Below are 20,830 nucleotides of genomic sequence, written 5' to 3'. Positions count from 1 at the left end.
TGAGTGGAATTTTACTGAATGGCTTCTTGCTTTGCAGATGAACCACTTGTTTTTATGTGGATTAATAGTCATGAGAATCAATATGTTCTAAGTAATGTAATGTAAGTGAATTTTAACATTCTTGCATTTAACAGATTCTCAGAGTGAACCATATTTAATGATCAGCTCCAAATTGGAAATAGATATTTATTGCAAGGCTCTAAGTTATGAGTTCCCTTTGTAATTGAGTTGGGACAAAGATATGATTACAGTTTGTTCATTATATGCACTATGGCTTAAATAATGCCTCTGCAATGCATGCATGTATATGAAACCACATCTCTGTGTCTAATGAAAACAAACTTCTGTCCTTTTCATTCTGGGTATTGGGAAAATGGGTTCTCAGATTGATTCTGGCAGTTAATAAAAGTAAAGAGTTATAATATTGCATTTGCTCTAAAAATTAGAAGAAACAGAGCTATTTAATTACAAGTGACTCTTTCTCAGCTTTATATTCCTTTGCCAGTTGCACAATCAATAGGAATTATTTTCTTATCTTTCTAGTACTAAACATGCCAAGAAAACAATGGCCATGCCTAGTATTTTAACACTAATAATTTGCAGTTATGTTTTCAATGATAAAAGTTAACAGAGACTGCAATGGTTCATATGCCCCTAGAAGCTATCTTGCCTCTTTATTTTCTGAAAAATGCATGAGCTAAGCCTGGTATTATTCTGTTTTCAGAGATGCTGCTGTTGAGATTTGCTAAGACATTATATGCACTATCAGTGCCTGTCATGGAGGGGCTTGGGACACAGAAGATGGCCGGTGTACAGTTCTTAATGCTGCCTGTTCCAGCTGCTGCAAGTTCTTAGGCTCCAGAGAAATGGTCACCACGAGGCCATCTCAGACACCCACTGTCTTACTGTCCTGCTCCTGTGGGTCATGGCTCTCTGGCTTCCATTATCCAAAGAAATACTACATTATGAAAAAGGGACATGGAGAGATGTATGTGAGAACTGGTGGTACGATTGTCCAAAGGTGACATTCTCGATGACCTGCTGGAGAGAGACTCTGCCATTGTATTGTGGAATGTCAAGTCACACTGGCAAGAGAAACACCAGTTCACCGAACTACTTCTGTCTAGAAGGAGGCTCCGTTTTTGTTTCTCCGGATTCATATGTGGTTTCTTATTCACTTTGGTAAGGAGTTATCACTCCTCACTATTGAGGAATTAAGTTTCAACTTTTGGGATGGTGATACGAACACATTTGCATGAAGATGGCTCATTTAGAAAGAATATCCTTCAGGGTTTTCATATCAGCAGCTTCTCTCTCTCTCTCTCTCATAGTGGGAGGAGAATGGTTCTGCGATGGGCTGCTCACTGAAGGCTGAACATGACTTCCTTACTTGCCATCCTCCTCATTTCCAAAATAAGAGCTGTAAAGTGTCTGGAGGGCAGCGTTAGGTGAAGCCATGGGAGGGTCTGCTTTCCTTTGTCAGATAATCCACACTATTTTGTGTAATTTTTTTTATATTCGCACAAACTTAGTGTTTACAAGTGAATAATGAAAAAATTTTTATTGCTTGCTAAATTTTAACAACTGTTATCTACTTTACTACCATTGATACCAGCATTTAATTTGAGTGGAAACACAAGAGACAAAAATACATTAATTAGCTACATAAGATGGTCATGTAGAAAGTAATATTTGGACATCATGTGGACAAATAATTTATTTTTTTCTAGATGTCAAAAATGAGGATACTAGAACTTATGAAGAAAAAATGAAACTTAGTGGGCATTACAGGTTTGAAGTCAGAGAAATTGTTTGCTGATATTTCAAGAATGAGAGGTTAGGAGAGCCCTCATGAAGAACAGCTCTCAAAGGTTGTCTCCCTCTGGCCTCTTGGTAGTGATGAAACGACCTCGCTTGAGTCCACTACACTTTTTGATACTGAGGTGCCCGTGTAAGAAGTCCATTTTGTCTGTCACAGACCAATATTTTTTTAAAATACTCAGTGTTTTAGGTGCAATTCAGACTGTAATAGAGAGACTCACCCCTCAATGAAGTTGCAATCTGAAGGCAATCCACCCGTCAGTGGTACAATGTTCTGTGCATGGTGCCTTCCTGTAGCCCATCAGAGCAAGATTGCTTATGGTTTGGGGCCTATTTAGTGGAAATCTTGCCCTTAATTGTTTGCTTTGGGGCCAACTTGCAGAAGAGCAGTGTCTTTTCCCAACTATCTTTCTGATTTAATATATCCATTTACGTTGCCTTAGACCAAAACGTGTTTTCTTTCTGTTGTTCTTACACATGTTTGTATTGAGAAAGATGATCGTTTACCAATGCCTGTCAGGACCACAGATTCACTCAAGGGTAAACCCAAAGTGAAAAGTTTCCAATGAAGATACTGTGGTGAGTGAGACCATCAGCCCCCTGTACAGGCCTCCTGTCTTGCTCAGCCGAATCAAATGTTGGTGTTTCATTCCATGGTTCTTGAGCTAGGTCCCTGCATCATCTGGCATGGTACACAGACAGGATTTGTCATTTTATTCTCTGGGAGAATCCCCGTGAACGACCATGACCTGGATTTCTGGTCCCTGAGACTAAGCAGATAGATAGCTTATTTGTACCTATGGGAAGCTAAGGGCTATTGATGTTATTGGACAATGGGCTCCTTAATCAGAGCATTTTGAGATTATTTTTTGGCCTTGGCCATGGAACTAAATAAGTAGGCAAAAGAAGATTCATTTATATTAGTTCTTGCAACTCAAAAGGTAACTTTGAAACTATATGTTAGTTTCTATTATCTTTTCTTTAAAAAAAAACTTATACTTACAACATGGCAGTTTTCAAATAGAACATATACAAATACGCACAAACTTTCAAATAAAACACTCACGCGCGCACGCACACACACACACACACACACACACACACACACACACACACACACTAAAATCAGAGTGCAGGATGTGTCACAAAGAGACCTTTAGTAAGCCAGGCATGGTAGCACACAAGAACTAGGCAAACTGAGTACTAGGGAGGCTAAAGCAGGAGGATCCAGAGTTTGAGGTCACCCTGGATGTTTAAAAACTCTGTCTCATGATAAATGGACAATAATAACATCATCAAACAAGTAACTAGACCATTAGCATCCTATCCTATTATTTAGTCTATAGCATTGAGCTAACTTACACTTCTCATATTGTACATTCATAGATGATAGAATTTTGATATTTATTTGTTATATAGAGACAATAATAAGCTTTTTGTTGTGGTTTGCCCTGGAGTTATCTGGATTTTGATGCTAATTCTGCTGCCCCAAGGATGGCTGCTTAGTCACATACTCAGGACTCAGGTGACTTCACCAGACCCTTGTCCCCGTTTAATTTGTAAAATACAGGTGACGACCGGTACAGGATAGAATGAGACCTGTCATTGGACGAGAAGGAAGGATGGATGGGAGAAAAGTTTGAGGGGAGAGGAGGAGAGAAGAGGGGACAGCAGAGTAGCCAGCCACGGGACAACATGGAGGCAGATGTTAAGATTCCATGCTGCATCTTTACAGGTTGTTATGAATGTTCTTAGGGGTGGATGTGTACAAGGCTTTGTATGTTTAGATGGTCAATTATATCTTATCAATTGGATCAAAGGTTATTGTGTTGTGTGTTCTTTCATGTAGCGATTTAAGTGTGACAGTGTGCGGTGGTTAGAGACACTGGGCCGCCACGGAATTGGGATGTGTGTTTCCGGCAAGATGTCTACCAGACACCTTGGTGCACTGTGAGGGGATCTAGTGGGGGGAGAAAGACAGCCCATTTAATATAATTTTACAACAACAAGCTTTAGATTGTTTTGCATATTTCACAATAGCAACTGATAGTTAATTTTTTTAAAAAAAATGTCTTTTTTAAAGAAAAATCTGTGTGTTTTGCCTGAACGTATATGTGCAAGTATGTATGTGTACCACATGCATACAATACAATGTTCTTAGAGACCAGAGGAAGGCAGGTTTTGGTCCCCTAGGACTCAAGTCACAGATGGTATTGAGCTGCTGTCTTAAGTGGTTGGAACTGAACCTGAGTCAGCTGGAACTTCAGCCAGTGCTCTAACCACTGAGTGGTCTTTCTACCTCAACTGGCAGTCAATATTTCAAAGATATTTTAGCCAGCTGGAGAAATAGTTCAATAATCAGGAGCAGATACTGCTCTTGAAGAGGACCTGGATTCTGTTCCCAGCACTTACAAGATTGTTTCCAACCACGTATATCTCCAGTTCCAGGGGAATTGATGCCCTCTTCTGGCCGCTGCTGGTATTTCATGAACATGGTGCACATACATACTCAGGGACCCACAAGCTTAAAATATATAAATCTCAAACAATTATTTTAGCTTAGACATTAATTTTCTACTCTTATTTTTTCATATGCTAAAGTGTAGGGTTTTTTTTAAAGAAACTAAAAACACAAGTCTACCCCCCAGATATAAAGGAGTGATTTTCATGTACGTTAGGATATAGGCTTCAATTCTTCAATATAAGTAGTGATGATGTTAAATATTAAGTTTACTGGGTGCACTTATCCAGTGGTAGAAGCCATAACACTTGTTCTGTGTCAGTGTGTTTGTTTAACTGCTGGAGGTTATCCCAGTGGCAAGTTCATCCTTATTTGATAATAATGAAACATAAGTTTTATGTGTTTGCTTGAGTAAGATTGCCATCTGGTAAATAATATGTTTTGTGAGTGTTTATGACAATCATGGTTTAAGCCAAAATTGACTTATCATGATTGCTGCAAATAACACTTGAGTGTCCTAACTGGTTTGATTTTTTTTTTCTTTGTTGAATTGAGAAAATGTATTTTACGAAGCTTCCTGCATTTATTTTTAAAGTATTTCGTGGGTTTTAAAGCCTGAGTTTTCAAAAGCAATAATTACAGCTGATTACTCTCTCCATATAGTACTTTTGTGGGAAAGTAGAACAAAAAGAGATTGTTTATATAGCATCCTAGCATTGTGTGTATGTGAAATATGGAGATGTGTGTGTGTGTGTGTGTGTGTGTGTGTGTGTATACATTTTCAACAAGTTAAAAATCTATTACTTTATGAATTGAATATCTCTAAACATCTTTACTTTGGCAGAACACTATTAAGAAAATAAGGCCAGGATTGTATTATATGGTTAATTTTTTTTTTTCGAATAGTGAGAGCATTAAAAGCACTTTTGGAAATGGCGAACCCATTATCTCTCCTTACAAATGAGCAATTGAACATAAACAGATTTTCTAGTTTACAGGGATTGATTTCGACATATTAGTCCAACCTGAAAAATCAAGTGATAGTCAATGACTGGTTCCTGAATGCCAATTAACACCCTGAATTGATTGCTTTGCACATACAAAAAAAAAAAAAAAGAAAAGAAAAAAGAAAAGAAAAGAAAAGAAAAAAGAAAAAAGAAGCTGAGGAAATAATTATTCAGATTAGAAGATTGGGGTGAGTCTAGAAAGGGGTGATAATTCGGTCAGCTCTGCTCATCAGACCGTGAGTGGATCATTTCCATTGTGCTTCAGGTGAATGCTGTGTGTGCCACTTGGCTGCACCATCTCTCTGGCTTTCAGTAGTGTACACTGAAAGCATGGCTAAAGGGATCCAAGATTATACTCAGACCTACACAGAGCCATGCCCTGTTACTCAAAATGTCCTTTATATGTAATAAAACACTAAAATGTGTTCATTAAGCCAGCCTTCATAAAAATGTGCTCAACACCTGTAGATGCTTCTCAAGGGTGTTTATTTTCATCCCTTTAGGGTGTTGCGTCCCTCAGTTCTCCTCCCAGACACACGGTGGGATGACAAACCTGTGCTTTTCATCGCTAGCCGTACACACAGTTTTGCTCCCAGTACTGAGCTGATGGTTCTTCCACAGTCTTTAGAGTCCGCTCCTCTCTCTCGTGCGTTCCCCCTTCAGGATGACTGTGAGTGGGCTGCCTCAGTGCGACAGGAGTAAATGCTAATTTGCATGCGGCCGACTCCACACTGCCCACATCAGAATGCCCCGCAGGACAACCCATGGTGTTCAGGAATGCATACTTAGGTAGCAAATGATAAAAGAGGCACAGGTTTGGGTTCCTGACGGGTAAAGCCGTGGTACTCATGAAGGTGAGAGCAGCCAGGAGGCTTCTACCCTTTACCCTGGAAGGATGACTGCTGTCCGTCTTCCTGTCAGTTACTTACATGGACGCTTTTAGGCACAATTCAATGTATCATGACACTTCCAAGTTTTTCCTTTGATCTCTCTCTCTCCACGCATGCGTGCGTGCATGTGTGTGTGTATGTGTGTGTGTGCGGGTGTGTGTGTGTTTTCACTGTGGCAGAAGAGCACACAGGCATACAACTTAGAGTTCTCCTGCCTAACCTTCCTGGAAGCTGAGATTGGGGTGTTTAGAAAGGATGACTTTTGTCTCAAACATTGTTAAGAGACCATGAATCCATCCGTATATATGTGTTATATTCTTAAATTCCCAAGAATTGTCAATAAGCATCAAGATCTTAACATTATTGATTAAACTGATGCATGAATTTTACTTATTGGCTCCACACTAGAGAAATAAATAAAGGAACCACGTGTTGGTGTTCACACCTTCAATCCCAGTACTTGGGAAACAGAGACAGGAAAGTCTCCGTGAGTTTTAGGCTAACCTGGTCTATATAGCAAGTTGCAAGCCAGCCAAGACTACAAAGTGAGACTGTATCTAAAAACAGTCAAACAAATAGGGAGAGGAGGGGGAAGAAAATCAGATGTGCACAAAGTGATAAGATTTTCTGTTTTCAAAAAGGTGATACAATTATGTGAAATGTTAAAAATACATGCCAAGGTTTCAATCTTTATTTATTAAAACCTCCAGTCTAATATACTAGTCTTTTAAAGTTTTCTATTTATGTTACTTTTCCAAAGAGTCTTTTATTTGTTCGTTTGGAAACTGAAATTGAACCAGGATCTTGTGTGTGTGTGTGTGTGTGTGTGTGTGTGTGTGTGTGTGTGTGTACACATGAGCACACACACACTTAGGTCTAACAATTACGTTCATATTTACTAATTTTCCAGATTTTTGCTAGGTTTTCTGTTGGAAATATTAGGGAAATTCTAACTGTGCCTTTAAGTACATGCAGGGCACTAATAGTATTTCCAAAGAAACCCATCATTTCTTTTTTTTTGGGGGGGGGTTTCTTTCTTTCTTTTTTTTTTACATTTTATTTTTTATTAACTTGAGTATTTCTTATATACATTTCCAGTGTTATTCCCTTTCCCGGTATCCGGGCAAACATCCCCCTCCCCCCTCCCCTTCCTTATGGGTGTTCCCCTCCCAACCCTCCCCCCATTGCCGCCCTCCCCCCCCAGTCTAGTTCACTGGGGGTTCAGTCTTAGCAGGACCCAGGGCTTCCCCTTCCACTGGTGCTCTTACTAGGATATTCATTGCTACCTATGAGGTCAGAGTCCAGGGTCAGTCCATGTATATAGTCTTTAGGTAGTGGCTTAGTCCCTGGAAGCTCTGGTTGCTTGACATTGTTGTACATATGGGGTCTCGAGCCCCTTCAAGCTCTTCCAGTTCTTTCTCTGATTCCTTCAACGGGGGTCCTATTCTCAGTTCAGTGGTTTGCTGCTGGCATTCGCCTCTGTATTTGCTGTATTCTGGCTGTGTCTCTCAGGAGCGATCTACATCTGGCTCCTGTCGGTCTGCACTTCTTTGCTTCATCCATCTTGTCTATATGGGTGGCTGTATATGTATGGGCCACATGTGGGGCAGGCTCTGAATGGGTGTTCCTTCAGTCTCTGTTTTAATCTTTGCCTCTCTCTTCCCTGCCAAGGGTATTCTTGTTCCCCTTTTAAAGAAGGAGTGAAGCATTCACATTTTGATCATCCGTCTTGAGTTTCATTTGTTCTAGGCATCTAGGGTAATTCAAGCATTTGGGCTAATAGCCACTTATCAATGAGTGCATACCATGTATGTCTTTCTGTGATTGGGTTAGCTCATTCAGGATGATATTTTCCAGTTCCAACCATTTGCCTACGAATTTCATAAAGTCGTTGTTTTTGATAGCTGAGTAATATTCCATTGTGTAGATGTACCACATTTTCTGTATCCATTCCTCTGTTGAAGGGCATCTGGGTTCTTTCCAGCTTCTGGCTATTATAAATAAGGCTGCAATGAACATAGTGGAGCACGTGTCTTTTTTATATGTTGGGGCATCTTTTGCGTATATGCCCAAGAGAGGTATAGCTGGATCCTCAGGCAGTTCAATGTCCAATTTTCTGAGGACCCTCCAGACTGATTTCCAGAATGGTTTTACCAGTCTGCAATCCCACCAACAATGGAGGAATGTTCCTCTTTCTCCACATCCTCGCCAGCATCTGTTGTCCCCTGAGTTTTTGATCTTAGCCATTCTCACTGGTGTGAGGTGAAATCTCAGGGTTGTTTTGATTTGCATTTCCCTTATGACTAAAGATGTTGAACATTTCTTTAGGTGTTTCTCAGCCATTCGGCATTCCTCAGCTGTGAATTCTTTGTTTAGCTCTGAACCCCATTTTTTAATAGGGTTATTTGTTTCCCTGTGGTCTAACTTCTTGAGTTCTTTGTATATTTTGGATATAAGGCCTCTATCTGTTGTAGGATTGGTAAAGATCTTTTCCCAATCTGTTGGTTGCCGTTTTGTCCTAGCCACAGTGTCCTTTGCCTTACAGAAGCTTTGCAGTTTTATGAGATCCCATTTGTCGATTCTTGATCTTAGAGCGTAAGCCATTGGTGTTTTGTTTAGGAAATTTTTTCCAGTGCCCATGTATTCCAGATGCTTCCCTAGTTTTTCTTCTATTAGTTTGAGTGTGTCTGGTTTGATGTGGAGGTCCTTGATCCACTTGGACTTAAGCTTTGTACAGGGTGATAAGCATGGATCGATCTGCATTCTTCTACATGTTGACCTCCAGTTGAACCAGCACCATTTGCTGAAAATGCTATCTTTTTTCCATTGGATGGTTTTGGCTCCTTTGTCAAAAATCAAGTGACCATAGGTGTGTGGGTTCATTTCTGGGTCTTCAATTCTATTCCATTGGTCTATCTGTCTGTCTCTGTACCAATACCATGCAGGTTTTATCACTATTGCTCTGTAATACTGCTTGAGTTCAGGGATAGTGATTCCCCCTGAAGTCCTTTTATTGTTGAGGATAGCTTAGGTATCCTGGAAACCCATCATTTCTACATAGCTGAACCAGGTACGTTGCCAATGGGGATATAAATATTTGCATGCCCTATAGAATCAACTTTTTGTGTTACACGTTGTACAGGATCTGCCCCATCATGGGTAAGCCCCCGAAAACTCATATATTAACTAAGAGAAATGATAGACATTTTGCTTCTGTTGACAGAAGTTTTACAAAGTGGCTTCACTTTCTGAGATAAAAGACATTCATGTTTTTCTAAGGTAAATGTAATTGTTTTTTTTTTTTAAAAACTGTCCCAAATGGTGCTTTTAAAAAATGTTTGATGTTAGAGGAAATGTGTGTAGAAAAGACAATAATAGAAAAATGATACAATGTAGCATATTGAATTTTCAAACCATCTAGTTTTTTGAAACATAAAAATAAATCTTGTCTTCCCACTCTAAAGGTGCGTCAGAATTTACTTTTAAAAGATCTTAACGTTCCTTATTGCTCCCATTTTTCTGTCGATTCAATACTTCTGCAGTGTGCTAAACTCTTTGATCTGTAGCAAATTGAGGGTTATTTGTGTTTGAAGGAATTTTTAAAACTGATTTCTCAACTTTTAAAATTTATCGATTTTGACATAAATCTATACAAAATCCATTTTGTTTTGCTTGCTTGGATAGCACTACTATGATAACGGCACCTGGGAGCCACAGAGAGGTCACCCTTACAGATCCAGGGAATGGACTTAAAGCAGCTATGCTGCCCTGAGCATCAGTAGCAGAGCGATTCCAGAAATATATGCTATGTCTCCTTCCCAGTGGTATTCCACGGAAAATCTCCGGGAGGTGGGGTGTATGGTCCAAAACTGGCTCACGTCGACAAATTCAGAAGCCAAACACAACAACGTAAATAAAGGTGTTGAATATTTGGAGACTTTTGCCCAAAGCTCTGGTGATGAGCATCTGAATGGGCAAGACTTAACTTTCTCCCTGACTGGTCACAAATCAATCCTGTTATATGAGTTGCTCTTTATAAAGATACAGAAAAACTATCCTGCCCTACTTACAACATTGATCTAGGAAATAATTAATATCTCAGACAATACTATTTTCTAGAAAACATTACTCCATAAGTAGCAGATGTTGTTAGTAACCTGAATGTAAAGTCATAATAAATCAAGAGCTTTTGGAGGAGAAAATAATATAAAGGCAATGTGGCTTATTCGGTTTTTGGCCGGGTGAGGTGTGTCCTGGTGATTACTATGCCAGGACCTTGGCATAGTAAGTGCGAGCTCTATTTTTGGTTATTTCTTCTTTTACTCCTTGAGATGAAATTTCAGCTTCAGAATGATCTACAAGTCAATGTAGTATTCTGATACTGTTAGGCTCCAGGAGGAGAAGGTACTAATGTTGCCTCTGTGACTCATAATGGCTTTCCTTTAATCAGAGGGTTCTTAAACTCTGTGTCTCAGTTTCCTCTTCTGCAAAGCTCAGGCTTTGGAGAGATTCTACTGCTGACCCATCTTTATAATTTTATCTGTAGCATGAATCTTATTTTACTTCTATCGGGGAATGTTTTATTTGAAATTTCTTTAGATCACAAATTCTAATAAAATGTTCAAGCATATAAGGTGTAAAAAAAGATGATCTTTAAGAAAGCATATGCATTTGTGTGTTGTGGAGGTGGGGGTGGTAGCATGAGAGGAACAAAGAACATCTAGACATCTAATATATTTTAAGAGGGAACAATAAAACCCACTTTGGCCAATTCATGGGTATCAAATATATATATATATATATATATATATATATATATATATATATATACAATTAAAATGCAAGAAGTTTAATTTAGCAAAACAAAGCAACAGTAACAATAAGTAAAAGAAATAACAACCAGCACAACAGCAACCATAGCTATCCAAGGTAGATATATGATTATTCTCTACACCAAAAAACTGGTTCTGATGTGGAGAACTGAAGCTGTTGTGTTCTCTGTTGGGAGTTGTTTATGAAGATAAACATACACCCACTCTCTTCCTAGCTATACCACACACTTAGTATTTACCCAAAACATAAAAAATGGCACCCCCACTAAAAGCCTTATTTGTAACAGTTTCGGTTACAAATGACCCAGACTAAATTCAACTCAATTGAACATTGAGGTCCCAATTTGGAGATATTCACATAGCGGCACGATACTCAGAACTATGAAGAAAAGGACTGTGACAGTGCAAGTAACCTGACAAAGCTCAGAAATTATGTTAAGTGAGCAGTGTAAGTTCACGATGCCATTACCAGCAGTTAGAGAACAAACTCAAACATGGTTGAATGGTGATTGAGTAGGACCAAGGACAACCTTTCAGAGTGACAAGAGTGATCTATATCTTGATTAGGGTCTTTAAAATATCATCGGGAATAAATGGAATGTTCATTTATCCAAACATATTATATGGCCCTCTTAAGATCTCTGCATTTAGCCTCATGGAAATCTTACCTGTTGAATAGGGGAAAAAGAAGATGGAGAATGTGGGAGCTTTTATAGTAAGTGGAAAAGTTGACGATGGGGATTAAGGTTTTACCCGATGGAAGAGAGTAAAGATGTTAGTGGTTTATGGGCACAACCATAGATACTATTTCCAGCGATGCCTGGAAGAGCAGAATTCACTTAGTCCTTGGGTACTAAGTTTAGGCAAAGCAGCTGTCTGTATTTCTCTCACTTTGCCCTTCAAGCTGATAAACAAACAAACAATAAACGAAAATAAGTGTCCTTCCAATTCTTCTTGGTTCTGGAGTCTCAGATAAGTATAAGTACATCCTCAGTTGGGAAAATGGAAGACATTTTCTAGTAGGCCAAGTGCTATCGCACATTTCGTTTCTGTACCTAAGACTCAACAAAGAGAGTCTGTCACAGAAAACAAAGGGGTGGAGGTTGCCATGTCAGAGAGCAGGAAGTACCTGAGATGCCTTTCCAAACATGGTCAACCACAGAGCCTAATTATTCACCCATCCCTCTTGCATTTATTTTATTTTATTTTATTTTATTTTATTTTTTATTTTTTGGAGGAGAGAAGCAGAGCAGAGTTTCAATTGTGTGCGAATTATGCAGCTAGGAAAGGGAGCCCTGGTTAGCACGCTCTGCTACGGTGCACGTGTTCTGAGCACATAGACCCCGGTGATCAGCCCATTCTATTATCATTGGGGTGGGAGGTGGGTGGAGAAGTTCATTTGTAACTGATGGGTCAGCTCGAAACAGATTTTGACTCCAGGTTATGATATGTATTTTTCTCATTGCTAATCAATTCAGTAAACTGAATCAGATTTCATATAATGTAGCTTCACCAAACACAAAATCGCTTTGTATTCTATCTTGATTAATCTGCTATAAATCAGCCTGAAAACTCCATTTTGATATAGATTAAAAAAATACCTCCACAAGTCAACTTCAGACTAGTAAATTAATTGTTCATGTACAAAGCAACTTGGGTGATTGATAGAGTTGCTTTAAAATGTAGCACAGTATTTTAAAGGAATAGTTTTAAAAAAAATTCTTGTGGAGAGAAAGGCTGTAAGTTTTTGCTACTACTCCACTTTTGCATTTGAGATGCTTTGCTGGGAGGAGCTTTTGACATATTACGGCTTAACCTCCCAGTGAAGCCATGCACATCTCACAGAAGCATAACCTATTCATTAAAGAGGAATTTAGACAAAATCACCCTCTCTATATATTTGAAAGCCTGTCATACAGAAGGAGAGGGTTTCCCAAAATGGTTAGAGTTGGCAAACTCTCTAAGTGGTATAGACTAAGCATGCGTGCAAGCAAGGAGGCTGTAAAGCGTAGAGCGGTGACAGATGATTCTCCTGCAAGATGTTTGTCTCCAAGGTTGTTCCCGACCTGTGAGGTTTGATCATCTCTCAGAAATGCTGCAGAGAGAATGCAAGGGTGTCTGAAAAATTGAACCACACACCCCTGTGCTCCCTAGCAACCAACAGACTGTGTTTAAGTGGAAAACATCAGTATTTTTAAATGGCAAGTTACTTTAAAAATAGGAATCCACAGGACAGTTTACCATTGCTGCAGAGTTATGGCAGGCGCTTAAAGAGGAGATGGGATTAGATATGCTGTTCCCAATATGTGAAATTCTTGACAAGATAGGTAATTTGGGCTTTTATTCAATAGCTTCAGGAACCCTAACTTGTCTCATGACATGATCCACCCCAATTTTGTATAATTCTAATTGTTAATAATTTTTCTTGTACCAGATCAGCCCTTCACAAATGTCATTCGAAGACCTTGAGTAACTCAGAAACTCTTTCAGGGACCTTCATGGTCAAAACTGTTTTTCTAACACCACGCACATCATTTGTCTTTTTTCATTCACAGCTTGAACAAAAATACACTGAAGTCTTCCAGAGGCTACATGACATGTGACATCTTAACAGACTGAATGTTAATGTAGATATGAGAATACAAATGTCTTTATGAAATATGACATTGAAGAGATTTCAAAAACTAAAAGCCACATTCCTTTTTTATTAAATGGTTTAACTTGAAAACGACTCATTAGAATGTTATTTATATATACATGCTACAGATGTGTTATTTTAAAGAAATAAGAGTTTAAATGTCTTAGTTTTAACCTAAAGTATTGTAAATATTAGTAGGTATAGTTCACATAAATAGAAATTAATAGGGAATGGTTCTTCTGCTTGAAGTTTACATCTACATCTGCGTAAGGTGCTTCTTTCCACATCCGACTGGAGAATCTTTGAAACACTGAATACAGTCTGATAATTCCCTTTCTTAGTTTCCCTTATGTACATAACACACCAAAGCCAATTAACATGCTTGGCTTTGAGTTTCCACATTATTTAAGGCTTTTTCCTGGATGAAATTTGATGTATAATGTGTTATCTTAAATACGATTGGAATGAAACAAACTATTATAGATCATACCTTTAATAGATAAGTGGGACCATTCATTATCTGGAATATTGAAATTGTACTGCTATTCTAATCCCGAAGACTGAATTATTTTGTACATCCCTGTCATGAGGTTTTTCAGTGTATGGACTTATAGCTAACAAAGTCTTCTTTCTTCGTTAGGATTTTATTGCTGTGAAGAGATGCCGTGACTACAGCAACTCTTATAAAGGAAAACATTTCACTGGAACAGGCTTACACTTCGAGGTTTAATCCATTATGGTCATGGCAGGAAACATCATGGCAACACAGGCAGACACGGTGTTGGAGAGGTAGCTGAGAGTCTACATCTTGATTCACAGGCAGCAGGAAAAACCTGAGCCACACTAGGCCTGGTTTGAGCTTCTGAGACCTCAAAGCGAGTGCCACAGTAACATACTTCCTTTACACTTAACTTCTAATATTGTCTCTCCTTAGCCAAGGGAGCCAACCATTCAAACACATGAATCTATGGGAACCATTCATATTCAAACCACCACAGCTTCTAAGTGGGTTTTCATTTAAGCTCCCACTTGTAGGCCACATTTTCCAAATCTTTTACTTTTTCTATTTTTTTTTTTATGTAGCTGAAGATTTTAATTCATTTGACCTCTTAAATTTAGTTTCATTTTAAGAAATCTAGCTTGACAGTATACTAAGATCTTTTGTATGTATGGCACATTGGCTTTTTTAGCTTGATGGTATTGGAAGATTTGACAAACAATTTTGATGTCAATAAAAATCACCGATACTTCACAAGGTTAAAGAAGAGTTCCTTGGGGTCTGGAGAGATGGCTCAGTGGTTAGGATCACTGGCTGCTCTTCCAGAGGACCTGGCTTTAAATCCCAGAATCCACACAGCAACTCACAGTTGTCTATAAATCCAGTTCTGAGGGATTCCACACCCTCACACGGACATATACACAGGCAAAGCACCGATGCATATAAAATAAACATAATTCCATCTTTTAGAAAAAGGAGAGAAGGCCTCAGTGTATCCCTCTTCTTTCTAATGAGGGCGTTTCCCCCTTTTGTATCCCAAGAAAGGGTGGAACCACACTGGTGAGTTCCCTTACTATGACAGACAAACAAAATCCCTCCAGTGATGCTGAGTTTAAAAGGTTTTTGGAGTTGTCTGTATTTCCTTTTGTTCATCTTTCCATCACCGGCCTCGGCCTCTGTCTCCTCTTCCTTCTTTTCTTTTGATATAAAGAACACAAGAAAATCACCTTTTTGTTGTGAGTAAGCAGGTAAGAATGAACGTGGTTCACTTCCTCTGAGTAGGCTTCCTACTAGTCTTTCTTCTCCTGCCACAAATGTGGATCTGAAGGACATCCTGGCATCCCCATGTTTCTAGTGAGAATCCTTTTGGATTCTCAATGCAAATGTCAGTGGTTCCCCCTCCTGAACACTTCTTCCCCCAGTGGAGAGCTGTCCCTCACAGTCCACTGCCTAAACATCCATAGACTTGACTCTCCTAAAGTCACCGCCCAGTGCATTCTGGAGGCGGTTTGGCTTTGATAACCTCTGGTCTGGATTCCTGCTTATATTTACGTGTCACACTTTGAAAACATCTTTTCTAAAGTTTACAGTACCCATATGACAATGTTTAGGCCTTTTTTTGGTGTGTTGTCTTCTTGAACTCTGAAATAACATACTTTAGAAATATATAATGTACAAAAACTAGTAAGTCTTTGAATTTTTTGACACTTGAATGCCATATTTATTTTCAAAATTGGTTTCTTGCTACCAAAAATACATTTGTCTTGTTTCTGGGGTAGGATGCAAATGTTTTATTTCTATGGTATGTTTGATGTTAGTACAACTTACCATGTGCTGACTGCTTTATTTGTTGACAGAATGCCAACTCTTTCAAATGGGATTTATGTCAAATGGAAAGGATTTTATTAGTGTATCCATCCGTTTAGCATTTAACAAAACTAAGAAAAATGCAAATTGATGTTTTTAAAATTTGACTGTGAAGATGAGAACCACCACCACCAACAACAACAACATTAAGATCCAACCTCAATGAGCCAGTGGGATAATGTATCGATCGATTCATTTGCCTACTTTTTCAATAAGTCATATTGTGTATATATTATATACCAGACTCATCAGTAGATACCATGATTGTCAGATGCACAAAGGATAGGGCGTGGTTCTGAGGAATATCAGTAGAATGATGAAGATGGTGGCGGTGATGTCTATGACTAAAACACAGTACAGTGTAAGGTGAGAGACACATGCATATAAGCAACATGGAACCCAAATCAAATAAGAGCATTGTGATTTGTGGTCTTTAAAGCACTTTGCATTGCAGGACAGGAATTTCACCCATGGCAGCAAGCAGCAAGATGAAAAACATAATTCTTTCTAGTAGAGGGGCTGGACAGAAGGCTTAATGGCTAAGAATATTCTGTGTATAAGGATGAAGACCTGTGTTCAACTCCCCAGTACTCACATAAAAACCCAAGCATGTCTGTGTCTGTGTCCTTAACCCCCAAATTAGGGGACAGTTGTGACAGGTAGATCCCAGTCACTTTCTGGCTTGTCAGCCTAGATGAAATGGCAAGTTTCCAGTTCAGTTAGAGATTCTGCCTCAAGGCAATAAGGTAGAGAGTGATAGAAAAAGATATTCAGCATTAACATGTGCCCTCTGCATGCACTCACACGGTTTGCATCACACTCACAATAACACACACACACACACACACACGGACATGGACACACACACACACACATGGACACACACACGGACACACACACAGACACACAAACCAACTCACACACACACACACACACACAGATAACCACACAGACACACTAGAGACATACACAGACACATGCATAGAGATACACTGAGAGATAGATTGATAACAGCACACACAGATACACTGAAACAGACAGATGGACAGACACACACACACACACACACACACACACACACAGGCATACACACACAGGGGCGGTGGTGGTGGTAAAATTCTTTTTATTAGAGCCAAATAAGTAGAGCTGGAAAAATCACACATGACTCCACTCCTGAGCATTTATTTGCCTGTAGATGGAGGCAAGGTCTGGACATGAGTGAAAAAGTAGGAATTTGAAATGTAGTGTCTGAGCTAGTGATTTTCCAATCGTACTGTCTATCATTACCGGCCCACCAGTGAGACGAGGGCTATGCATTCCAGGAAGCAAACAGGAAGACTAGATAGGGAGACAGTCTATTTTATATTTAGTATTTGAAAACTTTCTTGGATACCAACCATGTGAAAGATTACCAGAGAGCCATGCCGGACTGTGGTGTGTGAATGTTCGAGAGAGTACTGCAGCTTATGGCTCTGACACAGCATCAGTAGAATTGGTTCTCTAGTGATGTGCCAGCGACATGGAGTGGGGAAGCTTCAGTCCCCTTTTCACTCTTCCCATCTTTCATTCTGACAGTATTTCAAACTTAGGAAGTTCTGGGTTCACTGATGGTATACTCTGTTTCCTTTAGAATATTGCACAGAAACAGAGTATTCATGCCTGGGCTGGAAGTGAAGCTCGGTGATAGAGGGCTTGGGAGGTGAAACAAGAGTTGCAGTCAGAGAAAGAAAGAAAATGTATAGCTTCTTTATTATATTTTGACTTTATTGTGCATAGTAACATTTGTGTAAATTTTCTGTTAACCATTTATTGAACAATTTTATAAATATGTACATTTATTATAATATAAACACAATCTATATTATGTCTATATAAACTAGAGACTTCATGTTCCTATAAAAACATTTATATTTCTATATTGTTAGCAATAATGATTTTTTTTGGATTCTAAAGTCACACATGCTGTGAACTTTAAAGGCCTGTATTTTCAAGGAAACGAAGATTTTCCATTTCAGCTTAAGCACTGAATCCTTCCATCAATGCTGAAGGGGAGGCTGTCCGAGCCCTCGCCCTGCTCATCTTCTAAGCATAATCAGGGCCCTGATGGATATCTAGGTCTTTCCAGGGCGTGCATGCACAGCTGGACTGCTCTGTTGAACATGGAATTAGTTTTAAAGACACAACAGACTAATGACAGTCTTGAAACATTTTAAGCTGAACATGTAGGTTCAATTCAACACTGGAGTTCCATTTGAAGGTTCCTGACCTTGGTGGCTAACCACATGCTTATTATGTTTCTCATATTATTTCATTTAATTCTCTGAGCACTGTGATAAAGAGAGCAATGTCGCCACGTTTAGCTGAGGAAACTTCTACATGCATCTCCGAGTTGTCCTCTGATTTGTTGAGATCATAGCTATTAAAGGCAGAGCTCGGTCAGCTCAGACATCCTGTGCTCATGTATGTCCTGATGTCACATATACACTTCCTCAGAACACAGATTGGGTCAGAACCTGTTGTGGAGGTGAGGTTCTGGATACTAGGCAGCTTCAGGGACTACTTACTGCCTGGATCTTTCCCGCTCACCTGTCAACAATCGCTGCCCCCCCCTCCCCCCCGGAACTGTGTTCTGCTCACAGGAATAGTTGAGGACATCTATGTCCTGATGAGCTAAAGGAAGCATGTAAGAGGGTAGTGTGGGATAGCCCATCAAACTTTATAGGGATGTAAGCGCAGAGCTTTCTCTGTTAACTTCTAATTGGCACAACTACAGTATCATCTTTCCACCCAGATGCGGAATGTCTGTAAGATAGACTCTTCTTGATTCATAAGTTATCCATGCCCATCCTTGCAAAATCAATGCATCAGCAAGGGACAGTGGATTTGAGTGGGCACAACCTCTTTCTGGATTCATTTTCCTATTCCAAAATTTGCCCAGTTTATTTCTGGGGTCAAGGTTGTGTCTGCTGAGATTCACGTGTGAGTGCTTTAGACTGACTTACAGAATTATGTCATGCCTTTGCTCTAATATCCTTTCTTTTTCCTTCTTGTCTCCAACAGTGGGAAGCTGCTTTGGAATATTTTTGTTTCCTGAATCTTCCTGCAATCTTGACCCACAGTGGTTCTGGGGGTACACAGACAGCACAGGTCTCTGATGAGTGAATAAAGGATTTGAAGCTCAACTCACCCACGACCCTATTTGGAGGTAAGCATAGGTGCTTTGATGAGTGACAATAAGCTTGTGACTTGGTCAGCGATATTTTTTACAGCATCTTTTTCCTCTTGTAAATCATCCAGTCAAAAGCGTCACTTCTCCTGAGTAGAGGAAAGACCGTGTTTGTAGGTATGAAATTCTGAGAGAGAAAAGAGGGGAAAGGAAAAAGGAGGTGGGATGTATTGTTGCAGGTAGGATGAAAATGTCCTCCCTTGGAAATGTTCACGAGTAAATGGGTTCTTGCCTCTTCTTTGCATCTTCCCCAAACCTAGCACTCCTAACAGTATTGCAGTGATGTAATATTGTAAAAACCATAAATAAATATGCATTATTCAGAACATGAAATAACGGGCACAGTGTTATTAGGCTAAGGTGGAGCAACTTACACTTTTTCCACTTCTGACCCCTTTTAACCAGAGAAAATTTTCGGTGTCTCCAACTATTGAAAATATATAAAATATGCCTGTAAATAAAATATTTATTGATAATATACCATTGGATACACAGCAAAATTCTGTTTCTGAACAATGAAATAAAAAAGAATAAACTGAAACAAAACACAGGTGCACACACAATTAACACAATGTTTTGTCATACATAAGATTTTACCATTAAGAGTCAAGCAAACTTAAATGCTAATGACATGGATGTGTTTATTTTTGCATAACAAATCAGATCGTGCCTGACTATTTGATATTGTAGAGCCTAGACCATTGTCAATGGTTTTCATGGTAAACGGTGATTTTTGACTTTATGATCATCAATCCCAAAGACACTGGGCTGCCTAAATCTACACAAGGATTTTGAGGGTCATTACAGAAACTGTTAGGAATTTTATCCTAATCTTAATTTCAATTTATTTAACAAAACTCCAAGCAGCAATTCCAAAAATTTGCGTTTTTAAAATCAAATACTCTAACACAACACAGATGCATTAGTTAGATCCTTACATTCTGAACAACAACAACAGCAAACATTCAAAGTATTTGTTTCTTACAATTAAGCCACTGTGTTTCTACTGGCATCAGACTTTGTATGTGTAGTGAAAAGGCTGCAATCCATTACACGTAGAGTTTGTAGATCTGGGCAACGGCATGTTAGGCAATGCTTGCTAGTGTTTAGTGTTTCATGGTATGACTTCATGCACAGTACAAAGCAGGTATGCTGTGGACGTAGAACCAAGGATGCACTGAGGTCTCTGTGGTCATTGTATGACCACTAAAGAAGATTTGGGCTAAGGCATGCTGAAGTGACAAAGAGCACCACATGATTCTGTCTTCCTGTTCATAAAAAGTCCACTGCAGGTCTACACAATTCTTCAGGGAAAGCCAATGAGGACTTAGGGATGGGTGCTCATGTGTAGCCTTCTGTTACTACACCGCTGGTCCCTGCCCCTGACATGCTCTCGACAAGGCAGAGAATCCTGCGAATCCAATGGCCCATGCTGCTTTACTTTGATCCTTTAGATCTAGTTGTGAGGCCCTGCCTTACTGCAATGGAACTGAGAAGTAACTTTTCAGAGTTCTTGGAGGAAGACAGAGTGTGATGAACGCCATCTTAGGAACAGGGCAGTTGTTTAAAGCAATCCTGTGAGAGGATTCC

At 39.3% G+C, this 20,830-nt stretch overlaps 1 long non-coding RNA gene across 1 annotated transcript in view; it reads left to right on the top strand.

The window, feature by feature from the left end:
* Nucleotides 1–499: 499 nt before the first annotated feature.
* The window catches only part of LOC100909672 (uncharacterized), a 361,625-nt gene continuing 341,294 nt past the window's right edge, over nt 500–20,830 (top strand). The window contains exons 1-2 of the long non-coding RNA XR_005493507.2: nt 500–1,182; nt 19,075–19,219. This is a non-coding gene — a long non-coding RNA (uncharacterized LOC100909672). The remainder of the gene's footprint in view (nt 1,183–19,074; nt 19,220–20,830) is intronic.

The sequence above is a fragment of the Rattus norvegicus genome, chromosome 14 (genome assembly GCF_036323735.1).
Source record: "Rattus norvegicus strain BN/NHsdMcwi chromosome 14, GRCr8, whole genome shotgun sequence".
Taxonomy (NCBI): Eukaryota; Metazoa; Chordata; class Mammalia; order Rodentia; family Muridae; genus Rattus; species Rattus norvegicus.
Note: the sequence above shows the minus strand (reverse complement) of the source record. Positions and strands in the feature narration are given on the sequence as shown.